The sequence below is a fragment of the Mauremys reevesii genome, linkage group 13 (genome assembly GCF_016161935.1).
Source record: "Mauremys reevesii isolate NIE-2019 linkage group 13, ASM1616193v1, whole genome shotgun sequence".
Classification (NCBI taxonomy): domain Eukaryota; kingdom Metazoa; phylum Chordata; order Testudines; family Geoemydidae; genus Mauremys; species Mauremys reevesii.
The window spans coordinates 3814458-3839066 of NC_052635.1; the positions used below are offsets into that span (position 1 = coordinate 3814458).

At 54.4% G+C, this 24609-nt stretch overlaps 1 pseudogene; it reads left to right on the top strand.

Annotated features, from left to right (window-relative positions):
* The window catches only part of LOC120380838, a 43988-nt pseudogene extending 26397 nt beyond the window's left edge, over positions 1-17591 (top strand).
* The last annotated feature ends 7018 nt before the right edge of the window (positions 17592-24609 follow it).

Here is a 24609-nt window from a genome sequence, read left to right on the forward strand (position 1 = left end):
ACATCTGCTAATGGCCCTAAGTCCTGACCCACATCCCCTGCTAGCCGAGCCCTCCGAACCAGCCCCTCACTCCCAACATGCAGCCCTCCAAGCCCAGCCCTGGCACCCCCCACACTGCCAGTGCCCCCAGTACTGATGTGCAGCCCCGGCTAGCCCCGCCCTGGGCGCCCCCGGCTCCCACCTCTGCTGGTGCCCCTCACTCCCGACCCGCAGCCCCTGCTAGCCCGGCCCTGCCCCCCCCAGCTCTGCTGGTGCCCCTCACTCCCGACCCGCAGCCCCTGCTAGCCCAGCCCTGCCCCCCCCAGCTCCGCTGGTGCCCCTCACTCCTGAGCTGCAGCCCCTGCTAGCCCAGCCCTGTGCTCCCCTGGCTCCCACCACTGCTGGTGCCCTCCACTCCCAATCTGCAGCCCCTTCTATCCCAGCCGTGCCAGTGCCCCCCCACTCTGCCAGTTCCCCCATTACCAACCTGCAGCCCCGTGCTAGCCCAGCCTCCCCCCGAGCCCTGCTGGTGCCCCTCACTCCCGACCCGCAGCCCCTGCTAGCGCAGCCCAGCCCCCTCCTGCTGGTGCCCTCACTCCTGACCCGCAGCCCCTGCTAGCCCAGCCCTGGGCTTGCTCCCTACCGTTCTTTCAAAGCTGTTATCCCAGCTAATAGCCGGAGTGTGGGATAAGCACCTCTGTCCCCCCATCTCTGCCTGGGGGGTGCACAGCCTGGCCGGTTACCCATCCTGGCCTGGGCAGCATATCCAGCCTGTGCAGGGGAGCCATGAGCTGCACCCTGCCCTGGTACTGGGTCCACACAGGGGACGTACCCCACTGCCCTTCATAGGTCAGAACAGAGCACAACACTCCTGGCTCCCAGGACCCCTGCTCTAACCTACTCCCCTTCCAAAGCCTTGGAAAGAACCCAGGAGTCCTGGCTCCCAGCCCCCCGCTCTAACGTCTAGACCCCACTCCCATCCCAGAGCTGGGGAGGGAACCCAAGCGTCTTGCTCCCCTCTCTAGCACACGCTTCACCCCATTTATCTCTGATGGGGTTAAAACACCCTCTGCACCCATGTGACAGGCCAATAGCAGCCACTTTCCTGGGATGGACTCACCAAATCACTGGCCATGTTGGGTCGGGCCCGGCACTGGAGACCGGGGGCTTCTGTCCAGGAGCCCAGCTCTGCTCTGTGTCTGTGGCGGAGCTCTTCTGAGGTATCTTTGCCTGTCAGACATCCCCTCTCCTTCCCCCCCCTGATGGAAGTCAGGATAATTATAGCTTGAGAACAAGAGATGACGCCCTCTGGGGAGCTTTCACTGTTACAGCTGGTGAGAAGGTGTGAAAATTGGACAGGTCGGTGAGCACAAGGGGCTAAAACCGGGGTGAAAAAACAACCTCGCTGTGACTTTCACTTGTGTAAACTTCCTCTTTCAGCCCGTTTTGTTTGTTTGTTTGTTGGTCGGTTTTCCCCAGAGATTCAGTTACGAAGGCCGCAGAGCTCAGAAAAGATTGTGGTCTCCTGGGGGGTCTTTTTGAGAACCTGCCATGCAGGAAGGTGAAGAAGGAGACTTAACGGCTGTCCTGGAACTGGGGATAGAACCCAGGAGTCCTGACTCCTAGTCCCCCAGGGCCACCAAGAGGGGGAGGGGCAAGAGGGGCAATTTGCCCGAGGCCCTGGGCCCTGCAGAGGCCCCCACGAGAGTTTTGGAGCTCCTGGAGTGGGGTCCTTCTCTAGCTCCAGGAACCCTGGAAAACTCTCGCGGGGCCCAGGCTCCCAGAGCTTCTTCCGCTCCTGGTCGTCGTCGGCAATTCGGTGGTGGGGGGCCGGAGGAGAAAGGGCGCGTGTTGGGTTATCTCATCCATCCATGACTCATGGAGGGCTCTTCCCTGGCTTTAACTAATGGTCTTGTGATCAAACAGAGGAAGGGACTCAGGAAGCTGGCTTCAACTCCAAGATCTCAAAGGACCAGAGTCACCTCTCAGCATCACTCGCACAAAACCAGAGCTATTCCACTGGAGCTGCTCCAGGTCTACACTGGAACGGCCAAGGTCAGAATCCCATTTCTCTTGTTTTTTGCCCGTCGCTAGGACACCACTGCACAATGGGAAGTTAAAGGCAGAGAGAAGGTCTGTGACAGGCCCAAGGTCCCACATGATTTTCCCCTTTTGATGGTTTCTCTTATATTCTCTTTATTTTTCCAGCGAACCCCAGACCCCCCTCCGTCTTCCCCCTGGTTCCCTGCGGCCCCAAGACTGGCACTGCTCCCCTGGACACGAGCTTGGCCTGCCTCGTAACTGGCTATTTCCCAGCACCAGTGGCCATCAAGTGGAATTCGGGCAAAGTGACCCAGGGGGTCACAACTTTCCCAGAGGTGATGATGAGCGACGGGCTCCACTCCCAGAGCAGCCTCCTGGTCATCCCTGCCAGGTCCCGGCAGGGCGACACCTACCAGTGCGATGTGATGCATCAAGGGACAGCAAAGACCTGTGGAAGAAGTTCCCTCAGAAGTGTAAGACACGCGGCAGGGGAGGGCGGGACAGCCAGGCTGAGCTTTTCAAAGCGCCTAGAGGGACTGGGAGCCAGTGAATCTTAATCCACATCCCGTAGGTGCCTTTGGAAAAACCTCCCCCTGAAAGTCTGGGGAAAGTTGGGCCCAGTGTTGAAACACACTGAGCCTTGGTGCTTTGTCACTGCAGATCTCCTGCCCCCAGCGCCCCCTCCATGGACCCCTGAACGAGCGAAACCTTAGGGTGAAAGGCGCCCTGGGCAGAGACCTACGTTCCACTATGGGGGGGATTTTTCAGCGCTGCCTAAAGAATTTAGGCACCCGGTTTTCATGGGAACTTGGTATGCAAATCCCTTAGGCACCTTGGGAAATCTTAGACCTGCAGCCGGGCTGAAATGGCACCTAAGCCTCATGCTGGCCCCTCTGTACAGGGGAATCTTCGGCTCACTGCCTTTCACCCTCACCCTCCCCCAAACCCACCCAACCCCCTCCCACTGGGGAGGTAGAACAAAGCCCATTCGCCGCGTCAGTCCAAAGCCTCAAAGCAGAACTAGTGCAGCTCAGAGCCCAGGGTCCCGGCCACCAGGGCCCCCCAGCGTTCAGCCGGCTGCATGGGGAGCACCCCCCCTTTCCACTAGGTCACCTTTCCTGCATGTTTCCTAGGCCCCCTGCCTGTCCACATCTAGAGATTCTCCCTCAGGCGCTTTCCTCACCACTGAGCCGGAAGCTTTCCCTGCTATAGCCAGCAGCAAGCAGCCCCATGGGACTACAATTCCCAGCAAGCACTGGCCTTAAAGGGGAGAGACCCCCTTAGGAGCTAGCACTGGTTACACCTTTGTCATGGAGCTGGGTGTGTTCCTTGTACTCCCGCTGTTCTGGGGCATCGTTTGAAATGGATTCAAGCCCAGAGCCACAAACCTAGGCATTCTGGGGTCAGAACTTCAACGGGTGTAAATCGACTGATCTCCGCTAAAGTCAGTGGCACTGAGCCGACTTACATCAGCTGAGGATTTGACCCTTTATCCGTAGTCAGACACAGTCAGTCCTCTCCCAGGTTTTCTTCTGATGCCATGTCAGGCTGTGCAGCGCTATGGTGCCCCTTAAATGGGGGACATTAATTGAGGGAAACTAGTTCAAATAAACAAACACAGCTCAGGTTCCAGCTTTGTCCCCGCTGTTTACCAGGGAGAACACACTCCACGCAGCACGTGCAGGAAGAGGCCTGGAGGAGTTTAATATTTGCCTAGATGATTTAAGGGGCCTGTTCCCATTTGTTTTAATCCCTTACATGGCTGTGAAAAATCTCAGCCCTGGAGGCTGATTAAAGTACTCAATGTAAACGTACCACAACAAGCTGGGGGTTGCTGGTGCTGGGAGGACTGTAGCATTAGTACTCTCTCTGGAAGGGGACTGGGGATCTACAGAGAGTGACACTGGACTGTGTTTTCCCCTCTCTCTGCTCTCAGGGTGCGGTTCGACAACGCCACCCCAGTTTCACCTCCTGGTCCCCACCTGCGAGGAGAGCTCCACAGGGAGCCAGCTGGAGCTGGTTTGCCTCCTCCTGAGCTTCAAACCCGGCAACGCCGACGTGAAATGGCTGGTGAATGGGAAGGAGAGCAGCCCCCCCAGCCCGGCCTTTTCCTCTGCCAGGGGCACAGACGGCTTCTACATGGGGCAGAGCCGCAGGAACGTCACCAAGCAGAGCTGGGAGCAGGGGGACGTCTACACCTGTCAAGTGACCCACCCAGGAGTGGGAGCAGAGCTCTCCATGCACAACACCAGCAAGTGCTTGGGTGAGGGGCTGGGCCCGTGCATGGCGGGGAGGTAGGGTGGAGAGTTACTGAGAAACCAGCCCTGCCGAAGGGTAGGTGGGACTGCACCTAGACACCAGTGTGACGGGAGACATAGGAGTGCCATAGAGAAACTGGTGCTGTATGTGGATGGGAAGAGAAAGAGATACCATGGCTGGCTGGATGGGAGGGACACTAGGAGTGTTCTGATGGAAGTCGAGGGATAGATTAGATTTCAATCGTCCTTTTCTGCCTTTCCACATTATTTGAACTGGTCAATGACGTCTCTTTGCATTTCTCAGCCTGCCTCAGAAGCTCACTTGACCCAACCATCTACTTAACCAAACCCTCCTATGAAGACGTCATCAAAAATTCTGGTCACGTTACCTGTCCTTTTCTGGGCTATGACTTAGCAGCCAGCAGAATGGCATGGAAAGTGGATGGGCAGGTCAGCTCTGCGGCGAAGACAGAACCCCCCCAAGAAGAACAGCAACGGGACCACCAGCCTGGTCAGTTCTCACCCTGTGTCGCTGGCACAATGGGGACAAGGCACCAAATTTACCTGCAAAGTGACCACACCCTGTTCTGGAGAACTAACCCAGGACATAACCATGAGCAATACAGGTGAGGAGCCCTGGCATCTCCAAGGGAAAGGCAACCGCCAGTCACTGTGAATTGGGATTAGAGGGTGAAACTCACCCCGCACACGTCCTAGGCAGCCTTTATGTCCCAGTTAAGCCCCCAAGTAGGACTTTAGCGGCGCCTAGGCCCTCAGCACAGGGTGTGTTGCAGGTAGAATTAGTAGTTCCCCTGTGAATCTCTCATTCTCAATCTCTCACTAATTTCCACTTGCACAGTTCTCCCAGGATTCCCTGCCTGATCATTAAATTCCAGCTCCTCCAAGAATTTCACTCCCTGGGCTCCCTGGGAAACGGGGATGTCGCCTGTCAGGGACTCTGATCTGACGTGCGTCTGTACTTCTTACCTCTGGAAATCTGGCTGGTGCTTGTCACCCGTCATCTGGCCTTTCCGGGCTATTTCCGGTGAGACTCTCTCAGAGTGTCCAGTGGAGTAACGTGCCCAAACCCCACTGAAATACCCAAGGTGTCCAAATCCCTTAGCCAGCCTTTGAAAATCTCAGCTGTGTTGAGTTTTGCTGGGAGCGTTTGAAGGAGGGAAGAGGCTCCATCGGAGTGAGCAATGGGTGGGTGACTGTAGCGGGGTGGTCCCCGCTCCAGCCCGGGAAGGGTTGAAGCAGCCCTGGGAGAGGGCTGAGGCTGCGGAGCAAAGCCTGGGCTGGCTGGGGAAGGCAGGAAGAGGTGGGGCCATGCCCCAGTCAGACCCAGCTGGTCCCTAGAAGAGGCTGCGAGCCAGGAGCCCAGTCAGACTCTCTCTCTGGCCTTTGCGAGGGAGGGGCCTGGCTGCTGGGGAGCGAACCTGAGGCAGAGCACGGCTGGGGGAAGGCCAGAGGAGCTGGGGAGCCCTGGCCTGGAATCCCGCAGGCTGCGGCCTAGTATAAGGCCGAATAGGTACTGGGGCTGCAGGGGGCAGCCCGAGGGCAGAGGAAGGCAGCAGGCCCAAACCCTCCTTGCCAGCGATGAGCGGCTGACACTGCAGCCTGCCCCAGGGCATGGGGGCTACTTGGTGACTGGCAGTAGCCTATGACTGAGGCGAGGTGGGGGTGGGGGCGGGGGTTCCCCGGGGAGGGTAAACCCTGATACTGGGGGGTTACTGCCGGGGGCAGCACCCCAGATAAACGGGCACCGGAGTCCAGGGAGCGACACGGGGGCCAAGCGGCAGCGGGACACTGGCCTTGAGAGGGTGCTCCGGAGGCTCGAGAGCTAATTCCCGAGACGACCAGCAGGAGGCGCCGCAGGGGAGAGTCCCGCACCGTTACAGTGACCCCATGTGATGATGATGCATGGTGGAGACGTGGGGAGAAGAGGAGATCGTGTGGTTCAGTGTTTGGGGTGAGGGTTCCGGTTAGCGACGCAGGACTAGCTGAAAGAACCATGTCCATCTGCGTCACTGTACAACCAAGCTGAGGATAACGATCGTGAGGATGATCTCGAAGGAGATGACAATGATGTCGATGACAATGAAGAAGGAAATGAAGATGCTGAAGGAGAAAAGGAGAAAGAATGTCAGAACACTGAAGGAGATGATGAAGAGGATGGTAATGAAGGTTTGCTCTGAAGATGAAGATAAAGCGCAAGGAAGTGGTTATGAAGACAAGGGAGGTGAAGAAGATGAATATGATGATGGTGATGAAGACGAAGATGAAGATGATGATCTTAAGTTGTTGACATTTAAGGTTGAGGATCTGGAAGGTCACTGTGCACTCTGCGGGGAAGGCTTGGGAGTTCGGTTGAGTGTTTGGGTGAAGGTCCAGTATCTTTGAGTTTCAAGAGATATGATGCTCAATGGTTGGGTTTTTATTTTGCCTGGTTAGAAGCCTAAAAATTCATGCAAACAAAGGAGAGAAACCCCTCAGCTCCATTGCCCCACAGTGGGGCTTGGGCATCCATGTGAATCTGGAATCACAGCTCCAGCAGGATCCACTTTACAAACTTGTTTCATGAGCCAGACCATGCATATCCTTCAGAGAACATTCAACAGAGGCCATTGTGCCTGGGTGCCAGGGCTCCAATCAGTCTGGGCTCCCTGGCTGAGATTTCTAAAGGGATTCAAGCTCTCCCCTCCCCCATCGGCTTGCAGTGGGAGCTGGGGGACTCATGCTCTCAGGGAACTTGGCAGACAATGGGTGTGAAATATAAAGGGCCCGTCTGCCTGTGCAGGGAGTAGGGGTTGGGGAACACAAGATCTGTCCTGAGCTGTGGGTGCCATGTGGGGTCTAGTGGTTAGAGCAGGAGGGCCTGGGTGCCAGGCATGACCATGGGCAGGTCATTTGTCCTCTGTGTCCCAGCTGCCATCTCTGGGAAATGGGGATAACCACGCTGAGCTCAGGCGGGTCATCGAGCTCATGAATTTGTGTCTGGAAGGACGGTGAGTTTAGCAACCATGGCAGGTCTGTCCCTGGCCATTTTTTTCCACAATGGGGCTTTCTCCCAACAAAACCGGAGACCTTCAGATTTGCTCCTGGGACCCAGAGACCCAAATAACCATAATGGGACTCAGGAATCCCAATCCCTCGATTGGCTGGAAAAATCTCAGCCATTGTTCCTGCTGCTCCGTAAGATGAGAGTCCCGCCCCTTCCACCAGGGAACCCAGTGCCCTATTTACAAGTCCAATGATGCTCAGCCCCTTTCCCAAACAGCCCCTGGGCTTTGCACCCCTGAGAGAGCGGCACTCAGTTACCACCTGGTGCCTGTTGACATATTTGCTCAGCCCAGCCCTCAACGCCTCCTCCTGCCCCCACCAGGTGTCAGCAACTGTAATTGACACCCTCTGGAGGTGTCTCTCCTTCCTCCTTCCCTGGAGGACCTCTACATAGCGCAGAACGCCACCATCAGTTGTTTGGTGAGCGGCCTGGAGACCCCTGGCAGCCTGGAGGTCTTCTGGAACCGGGGTAGCGGGGGCCCCTTGGCCGTGGTCTCCAGGGATCCGGTGCTGCAGGAAGATGGCACCTACAGTGCAACCAGCATCCTGCGGGTGTGCGTGGAGGAGTGGCAGGCGGGGGAGGAGTTCATCTGCACCGTGAAGCACCAAGACTTCCCGTCGGCCATTGTCAAGACCGTCCACAAGAGTCACAGTAAGAACTCAGCCTTTCCCCTGTAGGGGGCGCCAGCTCCAATCAGGCCGCAGGCTGGGGGAGTGGCTGGCACAGTGTGTGGGGAATGGGACGCGGGACCTTCTGTCTCTAGGGGGCGCCAGCTCTGATCCGGTTTCAGGTCTTTGGGACTGGGAGTTACAAATTTGTAAGGGAGATGAAATTTGCAAAGTGATGAGAGAGAAGGGGACGGAGAATCAGGAATCCAGGGTTCTTTTTCTGTCTCTGGGAGGGGAGTGGGATGTAGTGGGTTAGAACAGGGATACTGGAGGCTGGGACTCCTGGGTTCTAGCCCCTTTTCATGGAAGGGATTTGGATCTAGTGGGTTAGTGTGGCCCGACCTCCTGGATTCTGGCTATGTGTCTGGGAGAGGCGTGGGGGGTCTAGTGGGATATTGCCGGGGGAGGAGGGTGGGGGATGGTAGCCAGGACTCCTGGGTCCCAACACTTAGCATTAACCTCTCGCTCTTTCTCATGGCAGTGGTCTCCCTCCGCGCCCCTTCTGTCTACATTTCCCCTCCTCACGCTGAGGAACTGGCTCTCTGGGAATCAGCCACCATCACCTGCCTGGCCTCTGGCTTCCGGCCCAGAGACATCTTGGTGACATGGACTCAGCAGGACCGGCCCATGCCCCAGGAAGCCTACACCAACATCGGCTCCGTGCGGGAGGCTGGGAAGGAGGAGCGCTACTTCATCTACAGCAAGCTAAAAAAGGTAATAATTGGAGATATACCAATCTCCTAGAACTGAAAGGGACCTTGAAAGGTCATTGAGTCCAGCCCCCTGCCTTCACTAGCAGGACCAATTTTTTTTTTTGCCCCAGCTCCGTAAGTGGCCTCCTCAAGGATTGAACTCACAGCGCTGGGTTTAGGAGGCCAATGCTCAAATCACTGAGCTATCCCTCCCAGGGATGAGTTGTGAGTTCAATCCTTGAGGGGGCCACTTAGGGATTTGGGACAAAAATTGGTCCTGCTAGTGAAGGCAGGGGGCTGGACTCGATGACCTTTCAAGGTCCCTTCCAGTTCTAGGAGATTGGTATATCTCCAATTATTACCTTTATTACCTTTACCTAAGCTCAATGTCCTGGTGTCCGAATGGGAGCCGGGGGACACCTACACCTGCGTGGTGGGGCACGAGGGTCTGCCCATGACCTTCATCCACTGGAGCGTGGACAAAGCCTCCGGTAAACCCACCGCCGTCAATGTCTCTGTGATCTTGTCCGACACCGACGTCACTTGCTACTGAGGAGCAGAGCCCGGCAGGCTCCTCACGGGGTATCTGAGATGGCCTCCGAACCTCATAGGGTCTGGGATTCCTCTGAGCCTGTGTGTAAAGCTGTGGTAGCTCTGGTGTGCAGAGCGTGGCTGTGTGTGGAATATGCCCAAATAAAATGCACCATGCTGGAGCTTGTGATGAAGGGTGTGTCTTCTGCAGAGAGTGTCCATGTGTCTTATCTACCAACCCACTCTTCCTCCCACAATATCTAGATGTATCCATCTACCCTTCTTTCTTTCGCTCTTTTGCTCTAGCCATCCTCCTTTCCTCATGGATTGTCTACATCAATTCATCCTTCCACAGGATCCATCCATCCATCCTACCCTCTGCAGTACCTGTCTCTTTGATTCTACCATAGCCATCCATTCATGCATGGAAAATCAGGCAATGTCCTCTCTGCATCCATCCATCCTCATGCAGTGCATGTTTCTACCTGCCCACCCCTCTGCAGTGAGTTGCTCTCCATCCATTGTTATTGAGGATATTGCAGCTCCTAGATGTCCTGTCTGAGGTTAGGGCCCCATTGGATGGGCACTACATGAACACACGGAGAGCAAACGTCCTGGAACCAAGGAGCTGATAGTCTAAGCAGAGAGAGGCTGGGAGGGGATATTTTGGCACAAAGGGATTAAAATTGGGACACTAAAAAGGAGTGAGACACCCAACTCCCACTGCAATTGTGAGTTTATTTCACGGGCACCTCATTTCCTCAGAGTCCTTGAAAGACCCAAGCCTAAGTGGCTTGTCCCTGGTCACACTGCAGGTCATTGGGAGAGGTGGGAATAGAGCCCCGATCCCCCATCTCCAAGACTTGTTTCTTAACCATTGCACCTGTCTAGCAATGTAGCCCTAGCCAGTCTGGCATCAAAACTCCTTGGAGATGTGTCCTCACCGGACCACATTAGGTGAGAGTCAGAGCCTCCAGAAATCTGGTGTTTTGTCTGCCGGGAGCTAGGCGGCGGTTTAGACTGAGTTAGGAGCCTCCATTCCCACCAGCTCTATCCCTGGATATATGAACACGGGGTGGGGTGCAGGGGAAGTGATTTCATCTCTGTGTTCGGGGTTATGGAACCCGATACTGGAGCAGCATTCAGTTCTGGAGGCAACATGCAGTGACTGTCAGAAAAGGTAACAATGGTAGGAACCATTAGGAACGGGACAGATAATAAGACAGTAAATCTCATAATGCCACTGTATAAATCCATGGTATGTCCACAGCTTGAATACCGCATGATTGGTCAGGAGAAAGTAAATAAGGAAGTGTTATTTCCCCCTTCACAAAACACAAGAACCAGGGGTCACCCACTGAGATTAAATGGCAGCTGGTTTAAAACAAACACAAGGAAGTATTTCTTCCCACAACAGAGTCAACCTGTGGAACTAGTGGTCAGGGGATGTTGTGATGGCCAGAAATATAGTTGGGTTCAAAGAAGAATTAGAGAAGTTCATGGAGGATAAGTCTATGAAAGGTTATTAGCCAAGATGTTCATGGATGTAGCCCTAAGCTCTTGTTGTCCCTAAGGCTCTGCCTGTCATAGTCTGGTTCTGTACGACAGCAGATGGATGACTCAATAATTGGTCTGATCTGGTTATTCCCTCTGATACCTCTGGCATCAGCCACTGTTGGAAGACAGGATACTGGGGTAGCTGGACCATTGGTCCCATGAAGTGTGGCCGTTCTCTTGTCCAATATTCAAAAGAAGGTTGAAAAATTGGAGGAGGTGCAAAAGAGAGCTAGAAAAATGATTAGGGGGCTGGGGAAAATGCCTTCCAGTGAGAGATAGGAGGAGACAAATTGGCTGAAAGAGACATTCAGGAGATGGCTTCATAGATATGTATAAGTACCTCCATGGGGAGAAAGTACCGGGCAGTTAAGGCCTGTAACTTAGTATAGAAAGGCTTAAGAGGAGCCCATGGCTGGACAGATACAAATGTAGAATAAAGCACTGCGGGGTGGGTCAGGGTTGTGCTGACACTGCAGATTCAGTCTGCCGGACTGTCCTGGGCCTCACCACAATGTGGCCCAATTGCCAGAGTCTAAGCGGCAGCCCTTGGGTTCTGGGCTGTGTGGCCTAATGGGCCGAGACAATACGGCCACCCATGAGCACAGAGCGGTGTGGCCTAGTGCCCAGGGTCGATATATCAGCCCTCAAGTGCAGGAGTTTGTTTCCTAGGGGTTAGAATGAACATAGCGGCCCTTGAGTGCAGGGGAGCGTGGCCCAGCAGCCAGGGTGAATAGAGAGGCCCTCAAATGCAGGGGAGTGTAGTGTAATGGCCAAACCTTCCTATGATGCATTTCATCAGGCCCTGATGACTTGAAGCCAACTAACATCTAAATCATTTAAAACTTGTTCTTTCCCTATTTCAGCCTCTGATCCTACCTCATTTTCACTGGCATTCACTATGTTAGATGTCCAATCGCCACCCACCTTGTTGGTGAAAAGTGAATCACAGACGTCATTAAGCACCTCTGCCATTTCCGCATATTCTGTTACTGTTTTCCTCCCCTCACTGCAACACTGCAACATGCTGACCTTACACGGGTGGGAGATACCACTCCCTCACCCTCCCTGGGACACTTCCGACCGGGCTTCCTGAAGCTGCAGTCCATGTCACCTCGGGTTCTCCGGGCTCCTCGGCGCTGGTAATTCCCTTGGACTCCGACTCCAGCTGGTCAACTGTAGGCAACGGGTCTCTGGTCTGTGTCTTGAGATCTCCGCCTTCCGCTTGCAATGGCTGTAATGGCTCCGGGGCTGGAGCCTTGACCAAGCGTCCTTCCTCCTTCGCAGTCAGTGCGGAGTGAGCTGGGCTGCTCTTCTTTATACCAGCACAGCATTTGGAGCCTGCTTAGTATGGTCTGAGGGGCAGGACTTCCTCCACCCTGAGGGGGATTAACCCTTTCCTGGCTAGTGCGGGTATGCGCACCCCGTCACAGGTACGAAATCTGGAAGGGAACCACTGGAACTAACTTCCAGTGGAAGTGGTGGAGTCACCATCTCGAGATTCGTACATCCAGCCTGGGGTCTATTCTGGAAGATATGCCCCCAACAAAGACAAGTCATTGGGCTCCATAGAGGGGTAGCTGGGTGAGATTCTCTGGCCTGTGATATACAGGAGGTTGGGCTCGTTGCTGTCATGGTCCCTTCTTGCCTTAAGATCTACAAAAGCACCAGTCAAGGTTTCAGAGCTAGGAAGGTCACATCAATTATCCACCACCAAACTCTATGGCCCAGGCTTATAGCGCACTGGTGGGTGAATAAAGATTTCAGCTGGTACCTCGGTGCCAGCCCTTTCATTGCCCAGGTGTGTACTAAGTTGAGAAGGCTCCAAGCCATTTCCCAGTTGACATTCATGCCATTGACAAGACACATGGATGGGCTCAGGGCAGGGGCGGCTCTAGCATTTTGGCCGCCCCAAGCAGTCATGCGCGGGAGGCGCCCCGGAGCCGCGGGAGCAGCGGACCTCCCGCGGGCATGACTGCGGAGGGTCCGCTGGTCCCGCGTGGCTCGGCTGTACCCCCCGCGGCTGCGGACGGTTCGCGGACGCGGCGGCTCCGCTTGAGCTGCCGCAGCCATGCCTGCGGGAGGTCCAGCCGAGCCGCGGGACGAGCGCCCCCTCCGCAGTCATGCCTGCGGCAGGTCCGGTCATCCCAGGGCTCCGGTGCACCTCCCGCAGGCATGACTGTGGGAGGTCTGCCGGCCCAGCCTGTGCCCCCCCCCCGGCGGCAGGGGACGCCCCCTAGATTTGGCCGCCCTAGGCACCAGCTTGTTTTGCTGGTGCCTAGAGCCGCCCCTGGCTCAGGGAATGCTGGGCTGTTAGTCCTTCCTACTCTTGGGAAGGGGTCCCCAATGGAGCCCAGGCTGGTGGTGAGTGAAAGAGGCTCCTACTGAGTGCTGTCCCATGGGGAATGAGTTGGGAGGGGTCTTTGCTCAGTCCCCATGACACAACAATACAGACGGCTCAAGGAATTAGAAATGGGCCATGGAGACGTCTGCCTACAGGGACTGAGGTCACTGCTGTGTGACGGTGGCAGAGTGGCTCCAAGTGAGAAATCAGTTGAGGGACATCATTTCTGTTTCCAGTGTCTGACAATATGGGGCAGCTCAGGGTGTTGCTGATGGGGCAGCCAGGCCTTTCCCCCTTTTTGTAGGGCTTGCGGGTGGGCTGGGCAGGCGTTGCCCAAATGTGGCGATGGGCGACAGATCTTCCCCCTTCTTGGAGCATGGGTTGAAATGGAGTCCAAGCGGTTAGTGACCCCATTATTAGGTGTATTACAATCATGTGTCGAGGTCTCCACTGAGTTTGGGACCCCAATGCGCTAGGAGCTGTACACACATAGAGTAATAGACATTCTCTGCCCAGAAGAGTTTAATGTCCAAACAGAGAAAGGGTGTGAAGGGAAACTGAGGCAGAGAGAGAGGCGGTGAATTGCCTGAGGTCCAGCAATGTCAATGACAGAGCTGGGAATAGACTCATGGGAGTCCTGAGTCCCATCCTCGTGCTCTGTTCATTGGACCACACTCCCTCTGGGATGGTGTGAGTTGGGGGAGGTCTCAGAACAGCTCTGTGGGTAAATTCCCCAGGTCCCCCGAATAGGGACTTTTGGTGGTGGGGGAATTGGTGTCTCTGCTGCCTGGGAAGGGGTCCCAGCATGGCTCAAGCTGGCACTGACTGGGAAGATGCTGCTGTCTGATGGGTGTGCCTGGCCCCATTGAGTTCTGCACTGGCAGGTCTCAGCCCAGTTCCCTGGCTGGCCAAGGGAGGGGGAGGGCATGCTTGGGGAGGGGCGTGTAGTGCCGCTGGCTGGGGTTTGCAAAGGTGCCAAAGGGTGTGAAATTTAATGGAAGTTGGGGGCTGAAATCCCCGAGGCTGCTCTGAGAATTGTGACAGGGAGTCTCCTCCTGCAGCCTGCCCCGTCTCCCCTGGCAGGGAACCCTCTGTCTCTGGCCCTGGACAGGAGCTCCTGCCAAGAGCACAGACCGGAGCTCCCTGCTGTGCCCACTCAGCTCCTTGGCTTAACGAAGAGGCCTCTCTAACCGGACCGTTTATCTCCTCCCCAGCTCCTCACTGCCCGGTGGAGGACCAAGGCATCGATGCTGAAGGAGGAGAGGAGGAATCTGATGGTCTCTGGACACCTGTTGCCTTCATTGCTCTCTTCCTGCTCAGCCTGTTGTACAGCGCCGGCGTCACGCTGCTTAAGGTAACAGCAACCGCTACCTTCATGGTCACGCGTCACTGCTTCTAGCAATAACCTGTGCTCAGTAATCCATCCCACCCCATCAGCATACAGCCACCAGCCATCAACCATCCTTGGGAACTACTCAGTCACCCACATTCAGTGGTGAAATTCAGTGAGCACAAATGGAAGGTAACCACTTGGGAATGAAGAACCAGTAGCCCACATGCAGAATGGGAACTGACTGCCTAGGAAGGAGCACTGTGGAAAGGGATCTGGGGTCGTAGTGCATCACAAGCTAAATATGAGTCAATAATGTAACAGTATCGGGAAAAAAACAAATTCTGGGATGTATTAGCAGGAGTGTTGTAAGCAAGACACAAGCAGTAATTCTTCTGCTCTGCTCTGCGCTGATACGGCTTCAGCTGGAGTCTTGTGTCCAGTTGTGGGCACCACATTTCAGGAAAGATGTGGAAAAGTTGGAGACAGGCCATAGGAGAGTGACTAAAATCATGTAAGGGCTAGAAAACATGAGCTGTGAGGGAAGATTGAAAGAACTGGGTTTGTTTAGTCTGGAGAAGAGAAGACTGGGGTGGCCGGGGCGGGGGAATGACATGGTAACCTTTCTGAAATACATAAACGGTTATGACAAAAATGAGGGTGACAAATTGTACTCGTTATCCTGTGAGGACAGGACAAGAAGCAATGGGCTTAGATTGCAGCAAGGGCAGTTTAGTTTGGACACTGGAAAAAACTTCCTAACTGTCAGGCTGGGTAAATACTGGAACAAATTGCCCAGGGAGGCTGTGGAGCGTCCATTGTTGGAGGTTTTTAGGAGAAGGTTAGACCAGGGATTGGGAACCTTTGGCACGTGGCTCACCAGGAGAAGCACCCTGGTGGGCTGGGCCGGTTTGTTTACCTGCAGCGTCGGTAGGTTCAGGCGATCATGGCTCCCAGTGGCCGCGGTTCGCTGCTCCTGGCCAGTGGGAGTTGTGGGAAGCAGTGCAGGATGAGGGATGTGCTGGCCGCCGCTTTCCGCTGCCCCCATTGGCTTGGAGCGGTGAACCACGGCCAGCGGGAGCCGTGATCAGCAGAAGCTGCCAACACGGGAGGTAAACAAACCGGCCCGGCCCACCAGGGTACTTATCCTGGCGAGCCACGTGCCAAAGGTTGCCAATCCCTGGGTTAGACAAATACCTGTCAGGGATGGACTAGTTATTACTTAGTCCTGCCCCCCGGCAGGAGACGGGACTAGGTGACCTCTCGAGGTCTCTCCCCGTCCTACATCTCTGTGATTTTACGGTTGTCAGAGACTAAAACCAAAGTCAGGAACTGGAGCCCAGGTTTAGGACCAGGTTACCTGGAGAGAGGAAAGCTTGGGGCCAGGACAGGAGCCCGGCTGGAGCCAGACAGAAGCAGGGCTGAAGCCAGACAGGAACAAGGTAGGAACAGGCTGGAACAATCCATCACAGCCGCTATCACAGCCCTGGGGAAATGCTCTGGGCAACTGCTTAACTTATGCTGCACCTATGAGCTGGTTGCTGACTCTGCCCAGCAACCAGGGCGGAGCCGATGAGGCAGCTACAGGCCAGGTGTGAAGGCGTCAGGTTATCTGGGACTGGCTCTGCTGCCAGCCCTGATTCCTGACAGGGCCCAACGATCAATCAGAGATAATCAGGAAAGATTATTTATTAATAATCAACCACCCGTCATCGCTGATTAATGAGTTCCTATCAAGGTTGATTCAGCAGTGATCAATAAATGAGAATCAAGAGGCTATTATCAATTCCAATCATTTATCACTGAGAAATCAATAAACAGGGATTGGCTATTTCTGGTCAGTACCTAGTGATCTGTAATTAATGCTGAGTAGCCATTAATCTGCAATTAATTATCAATAATCAATACTCACGGATCAGTAATTAATGTTAAACAATGAAGGATCAAGCATCAAGCATCAATAAACTGCTAATAATTATCAGCTGATAATAATCACTTATCAATAATCAGCAATGAATGAACAATGACTAAAAAGGAATGATCACTAATTAAGAAGCCAGAACAAATGTTCAAGGAACAAGGAGCAGGGCTGCCCGGGGGAGGGGCAAGAGGGGCAATTTGCCCCAGGCCCCGGGTCCCGCCGGGGCCCCTACGAGAGTTTTTCGGGGCCCCTGGAGCGGGGTCCTTCACTCGCTCTGGTGGGGCTGGAAAACTCTTGCGGGGCCGGGCCCAGGAGCTTCTTCCGCTCCCGGTCTTCGCCGGCGGAGGGTCCTTGCGCTCCGGGGCGGAAGGACCCCCCGCCGGCGAATTACCGCCAATGCGGGACCTGCCGCTGAAGTTCAGCTCAGTCTTCGGCGGTAATTCGGCAGCGCGGGGCCCTTCCATTCCAGGACCCGCCGGCGAAGGGCCCCAAAGACCCGTGGCGGGGGCCCCCCGCCGCCGAATTACTGCCGAAGACCGGGCTGCACTTTGGCGGCGGATCCCGCTTCGGAGGTAATGCGGAGGCGGGGGGGCCCCCGCCGCGGGTCTTCGGGGTACTTCGGCGGCGGGTCCCGCAACGGAAGGGCCCCCCCCACAGCCGAAGACCCCGAGCCCCCGGAATCCTCTGGCGGCCCTGCCAAGGAGCGTCAATCACTAACCACTTGGCCATGATCACTGAGCATCCGTAGTGGGGCCCAGGTGCACAAAGGGCCATAGGAGCCTGTGAAGCTGGTTCTGTGGTGGGGACGTGGTGCCAGGGCCTGGAACCAGAAGCAGGATCGGCTTAGACAGCCGTGTTTCCCCAGGGAGTTGGCGTGTGGCACCCGCTGGGCAGTGCCCGTTCCCTGAGGCGGTTTGACAAGGCTGGTGTCTCTGTCTGGAAGTTGAGCTGCAGCTCAGCGCAGAGATCCTGGCGGGACGCAGGCGTGGCTGGGCCAGGTCCATGGCCCAGGCTACGCAGCAGGACAGGCTAGATGGTCCCAATGGTCCCTTCTGGCCTGACTCTCCCAGCGTAGGATGCTGCCTGTGAGCCCAACGCCGGGTCCAACGGCACCGGCCGAACCCCTCTGCTCTCTGTGTCCCACAGGTGCGGTGAGTGCCCGGCTCCGGGCTCCTAGGAGGTGGACAGCACTGCTTCATCCTCTTCATTCCCTCCCTCCATCGTCAGCCCTCCTGGGCTCCTGCCCTCTCTCCGGACACCTGGAGGGACCATGTTCCACGGCAGCTCAGAGGGCACGACAACGGCCGCTGAAGGGTCTGAGCTCTGCAGATCCCAGAGCAGGGAGGGCAGAGTCCTTCCCCGGACATCCCCAGGGGGCAGCCCATGCTGCAGCCTGAACTCATCCCTGTACCCCTCAATCCTCCACCCCCGTCCCGTGGCAGGGACTGGATTTCCGTGTGTGTGTGTGTGTGTGTGTGTGTGTGTGTGTGTGTGTGTGTGTTTGTGTAGGTCTATAGTGTCCTGATTGGTAGCTGCATTTTAGGGTGGTTTTGGGGGATTTAACCAAGAACGCTAGGCACTGTATGTCTCAGTCCCCCGGTATCTATCTACGTATCTGTCCATCCTCATACATACACATCCCTCTTTCTTTCTTTCTTTCTTTCTTTCTTTCTTTCTTTCTTTCATGCCCCCCTATCTGATCAGTGGCTTTCCCTGCCCCAGAGATCTCCCCTTCCTGCCCCTCCGTCCCAGCCTGTATAGGCCGAGGGACGAGGCCCCAGCTCTCTGGGTTTGTAGCTAGGCCCCCTAACTCCCAAAGGGGCCAGTTCAGCGGGCACCTCTCATTTCATTCTCCATGCCTGGAGGCGCCCCCTACAGACACGACATGCCCCTCTGGAGGGCGTCAGGGGTCCCTGAAAGTCTGGGATGGAGGTTATGAATGAGATGGAGCCTGATTTGTAGATTTATTTATTTATTGTCACTCAGTGAACACAACAAAAGTCACACACACACACACACACCACCCACAAAAATCCCAATGAAGAGCTAAATATGCAACATACAGCATGACCGATACAACTCTGGCTCTGGTCCTGCCCCAGGGCGGGGGGCTGGCTGGCGCAAGGGGTGGGGAAGGGACGTGGGGCCTCTCCCCTCTAGGGGGCGCTGGCTCTGATCCAGCCCCAGAGCAGGGACTGTTGGGCTCAGGAGGGTGGGAAGGGGGAGAGGGATTGTTTCCTCGCTAGGGGCGCTGGTTCCTTGCATGATACGAGTTGTCCGGTCTCAGCCAAGCTCCGAGCAGGGGAGCATCCCCAGTGGCTGAGGGCTGATTAGGCCATGTGGGGTGAGGTCCTGTCTCCCCCACGGGGGCCTCTCCCAGGGGCACAGCACTAGCAGGGGGCAGCTGTGGGACTCAGGGTGGTGTCGCCAATGGAGCTGGGTGTCTCAGCCCTTTGTCTCCGGGTGGATGAGGGCAGTGGCCCCTACACCACGCGCTGGATCACGTTCTTGTACTCGGGGCCACTCGTCTGCTTCAGCTGCACCACGGTGGAGAAAAGCCACTTCACCTGCAGGGGGCAGAGAGAGCAGGGGTGAGAGGGGTCAGCGCTGGGGGCAGCTGCTCTGTCTGTCTGTGTCATTCCTGCTTTTCTGTCTGTGTCTCATTCATTCAGTCTCTGTCTTATTCACCCATTCTCCTTTCTCCTTCATTCTTCTCTTCTTTCTTTCCCTTCCATGCTGCCCTCTGTGACGTTATTGACATAAACTGTGACCGTATGATCATTGTTGCAACCCTTGTTCTATAGTTGCAGCAGATATTGTACAAAGGTTGTGGAGTGAGGTGTCTATGACAAGGTTCTGCTTTGCTGGTTATGATGGTGCTGTCTGTATGTGTGTATCATTTTTGTAGTTGAAGTTATGAGTATTGGCTCTGTACTTGTATCTCAATGTGTTTTGATTCTAAGTAGCCCCAGTGAAGCATCTGGTCAGTCTTTTGAGAAAGGACTATTCTCAGTAAGTGCCCAGTCAAGAAACACTGAACTGACTATGGACTTTGGGAGACACCAATCCACATGTGAGCTTTCCTGGGAACGTTCAAACTAACATGTAAACAATGGCGTCAGCCTGCAAACTGAGTCATGCATGGACATGTGACTTGCCCAGGTGACTCCAGACTCCATCTTGCTTCTGTTATTTACCACATTAAGAACAAAGGGGTCTTTCCATGGGCAGAGAATATAAAAGGCCGTTAAAACCCCTCCATTTTGTCTGCAATCCTTCCTCTGGAGGAACCTTGGTACAAACTGAAGCTCTGAACAAAGGACTGATGGACCCATCCCAGCTGGGGATGTTCCACAGACTTGATTTGAATCTGCAGTTTATTCCATCACTGTTCCAAGCCTGAACCAAGAACTTTGCCATTACTCTCTGTCTGGCTGGTTTGGTGCCTTAGAAGTGCAGAAACCCCAGCCTGGGTCTGTAACTGCCCAGCTCTGAGCAATTTGTCCTGAATTGACACTCTCCAAAGTGTCCCACAAAAGGCAGCAAATAAACTGCAACATGAGCATGAACAGAAATGAACAGACATTCGATGTCTGGAAAAGCAAAAGACGCGAAATAGAGAAAGAAGCTGCTGGGAGAGAGAGAAGGCAAGGAAAGCTGAATTAGAAAGAGAAGCTGATGGACAAAAGGAAGGAGGCTGATGAGAGCTAATAGAAGGAGGGTGCTATGGATGGTGAGCGATCAGCTGTGGTGACCTGCACAGGATGTGCCATGTTTGTCTTTCTTCCACAGGACAGAAGCGACTTTGTCTGTACAAAGTGCAAGCCCATCTCCATATTGGAAGAGAAAAGTTCAAGGTCTGGAGAAACAAGTATTAACCCTGCGTTGCATAAGAGAAAATGAAGTTTTCCTGGACAGACGTCAGGACATGCTTCTACGAGCACAACATTCTGAAGAACCAGAGCAGGCTGCACAGCAGGGACAGAGGGACTGTAAAGAAATTGGGCAGCATGTGACCTCCAGAAGAAGAAAGAGGAGCGTCCATGTACCAGCAATGCAGATACAAGCAAGCAAGCGTTTTCATGTTCTCTCCACAGGTACTAATGCAGAGAGTGGACTAGATGGTACATCTGAGGGAAGGGAGCAGAAGGAGACTCCACCGATTGGAAGGCGTGAGATGCACTGTCCTAGGGATGGGGGTTCCACGACCACCGCTCCCAAGAGAAGGAGGAGGGTGGTGGTGCTTGGGGACTCCCTCCTCAGGGGGACTGAGTCATCTATCTGCTGCCCCAACCGAGAAAACCGAGAGGCGTGCTGCTTGCCAGGAGCTAGGATTCACGATGCGATGGAGAGACTGCCGAGACTCATCAAGCCCTCGGATCGCTACCCCTTCCTGCTTCTCCACGTGGGCACCAATGATACTGCCAAGAATGACCTTGAGTGGATCACTGCCAACTACGTGGCTCTGGGAAGAAGGATAAAGGAGTTTGAGGCACAAGTGGTGTTCTCGTCCATCCTCCCTGTGGTAGAGACCGTCAAATCGCGGAAGTCAACGAATGGCTACGCAGGTGGTGTCGGAGAGAAGGCTTTGGATTCTTCGACCATGGGATGGTGTTCCAAGAAGGAGGATGCTAGGCAGAGACAGGATCCACCTCACGAAGAGAGGGAAGAGCATCTTCGTAAGCAGGCTGGCTAACCTAGTAAGGAGCGCTTTAAACTAGGTTCACCAGAGGAAGGAGACCACAGCCCTGAGGTAAGTGGGGAAATGGGATACTGGGAGGAAGCACGGGCAGGAGAGTGCAAGAGGGGAGGACTCCTGCTTCATACTAAGAAAGCAGGATGAGCAGCAAGTTATCTTAAGTGCCTAGACACAAATGCAAGAAGCCTGGGAAACAAGCAGGGAGAACTGGAAGGCCTGGCACAATCAAGGAATTATGATGTGATTGGAATAACAGAGACTTGGTGGGATAACTCACATGACTGGAGCACTGTCATGGATAGATATAAACTGTTCAGGACGGACAGGCAGGGCAGAAAAGGTGGGGGAGTTGCACTGTACGTAAGAAAGCAGTATGACTGCTCAGAGCTCCAGTGTGCAGGGCTGGCTCCAGGCACCAGCATTCCAAGCTGGTGCTTGGAGCGGCAATCTGCAAGGGGTGGCAGGCGCGTTTCCGCGGTGGCGGCAATTCGGCAGCAGCTTCTATGTTTAGCTGTCTGCGGCGTCTTCAGCTAAACATAGAAGCTGCAGCCAAATTGCCGCCGCCGCAGAAATGCGCCTGCCGCCCTAAGGGCACAGGGACTGTTCCCGCCGCCCGCGGCGGCAATTCAGCGTGCTGCTTGGGGGCAGCAAAAACTGTAGAGCCGGCCCTGCCAGTGTGAAACTGCAGAAAAACTTGAGTCTCTGGATTCAGTTTAGAAGTGTGAGCAACAAGGGTGATGTCGTGGTGGGAGTCTGCTATAGACCACCAGACCAGGGGGATGAGGTGGACGAGGCTTTCTTCCGGTAACTAGCAGAAGTTACTAGATCACAGTCCCTGGTTCTCATGGGGGACTTTAATCACCCTGATATCTGCTGGTAGAGCAATACAGCAGTGCACAGACAATCCAGGAAGTTTTTGGAAAATGTAGGGGACAATTTCCTGGTGCAAGTGCTCAGGGCCGCCCAGAGGATTCGCCCGGGTCTTGGCTTCCGGGGCCCGGGTCTTCCGGGACCGCCCGCGCCCATTACCACCGAAGACCAGGCTGAACGTGGCGGGTCCTGCTCCGCTGGTGTGTCGCCTAGCGGGGTCCTTCCGCGGAGCGGAAGGACCCTTGGCTGGAGAACCGAGGCGGCAGAAGCTCCTGCGCCCGGCCCCGGGGGCACCCGGGCACCCCGTGAGGACCCGCCCAGGGCCCCGAAAAACTGGTGGGGCTCGGGGCCTGGGCCAAATTGCCCCTCTTGCCCCCCCTCTGGGCGGCCCTGCAAGTGCTGCAGAAACCAACTAGGGGCAGAGCTCTTCTTAACCTGCTGCTCACAAACAGAGAAGAGTTAGTAGGGGAAGCAAAAGTGGATGGGAACCTGGAAGGCAGTGACCCTGAGATGGTTGAGTTCAGGATCCTGACACAAGGAAGAGACAAGAGCAGCAGAATATGGACCCTAGACTTCAGCAAAGCAGACTTTGACTCCCTCGGGGAACTGATAGGCAGGATCCCCTGGGAGAATAACATAAGGGGGAAAGGAGTCCAGGAGAGCTGGCTGTGTTTTAAAGAATCCTTCTTGAGATTGAAGGAACAAACCATCCCGATGTGTAGGAAGAATAGTAAATATGGCAGGCGACCAGCTTGGTGTAACAGTGAAATCCTTGCTGATCTTTAACACAAAAAAGAAGCTTACAAGAAGTGGAAGACTGGACAAATGACCAGGGAGGAGTATAAAAATATTGCTCAGGCATGCAGGAGTGAAATCAGGAAGGCCAAATCACACTTGGAGTTGCAGCTAGCGAGAGATGTTAAGAGTAACAAGAAGGGTTTCTACAGGTATGTTAGCAACAAGAAGAAGGTCAGGGAAAGCGTGGGCCCCTTACTGAATGAGGGAGGCAACCTAGTGACAGAGGATGTAGAAAAAGCTAGTGTACTCAATGCTTTTTTTGCCTCTGTCTTCACAAACAAGATCAGCTCCCAGACTGCTGCACTGGGCAGCACAGCATGGGGAGGAGGTGACCAGCCCTCTGTGGAGAAAGAAGTGGTTCAGGACTATTTAGTAAAACTGGACAAGAACAAATCCATGGGGCCAGATGCACTGCAACCGAGGGTGCAAAAGGAGTTGGCGGATGTGATTGCAGAGCCATTGGCCATTATCTTTGAAAACTTGTGAACAGGGGAGGTCCTGGATGACTGGAAAAAGGCTAATGACCATCTTTAAAAAAGGAAAGAAGAAGGATCTGGGGAAATACAGGCCAGTCAGCCTCACCAACTTCAGCTCCAAGTAATGGAAGAGCGAAGAAAGTCATCGCCACCGGGTATTCCGCTTCCCTGCCATAACGAAAGAAACTGGGAAAGGATCTGTCCCATTTACAAAGATACTGAAGATATAGAGGAGTTTTTGTCTACCTTCGAACGTCTATGCACTCAGCATGGGATCCCAGATGAGCAGCGAATGCCTGTGCTGCTGACCAAATTGACGGGAAAAGCCAGGGCACAAGGAGGTCATGAAAGTGATTTGATTGTGTTACCTACTGACAGTTTGGAAACTTGTAGCAAGAAGGAAATAATTCCTAAACTGGTGTGTGTTGACCCTGACAATTTCCATGTTGCCGGTGACAGTGAGGAAAGTTGCAGAGGGAAGGAGAGTACCTCTAACCTTTTATCTAGTAAGTCTAGGAGTTTGCCTGAAAGGGGATTGTGTAGAAATTTGCCTGATGAGCCAAGGGTAATCCAGAATGTAAGTGAAACCCAGAAAAAGTCTGTGGTTGCTCAGGAAAGTGTTCCTTTAGAGCAAGCCCTAGGCGAAGTGCGTAAGGGCAGAATTTCTGTGAGGGGTGAATTGTTGCTTAGAGAAGGTCCCAGGGAAAGGAATCCTCATGGTGATCTGTGCAAGCAGTTTGCTGTAGCTGAAGGGTGTGGAAGTAATTTAATCAAGAAAGTTTCAGTTCCTAACCGCCAGAAATTTTCTGTTGTGAATGGATCCACTGACTTTCCTTTTGGAAGATCCAGTGTGAGTTGCTTTGAGAAGGTCTCAGATGGAGTAAAAGCTGTTAAGAAAGTAGAGCAGCCCTATAACACCAAGTGGCTGTGCTTGGCCAGCTTGTTGGGAAGACAAGGTTGTTGAGAGAGAAATGTCTCCATGCTGATTCTTTAAGTGAGGAGTCTGTGCTTCAGGGTCTGAGGACAGATTTGGCTACTAATGTTTCAGAGCAGAACAATTTTATGGCTGAATGTTTAAGGATGCAGGGAAGAGTAAGAAAACTCTCACCCTCAGCTCTTTGGATTTGAGTGGTCTCTCTTCAAGACAGAGTCCAGCCATGGAATTGGTAGCGGTTAAGAATCTGAAAACTGGTGAAGAGGCTCCTGTCTGTGTTGATCCACATTACCTGGCTGGCAGGGAGAAGACAGACTTGCTAATAGCTGTTGGCACAGAGAGGCCACCCCATCAGGCAGTGAATTCTGTTAAGCAAAAGAAATCGGGGTTTGATCCTTCGAGACAAGGAGGAAAAAGAGAAGTTAATTTTTCAAAGGGAAGCCAGAGG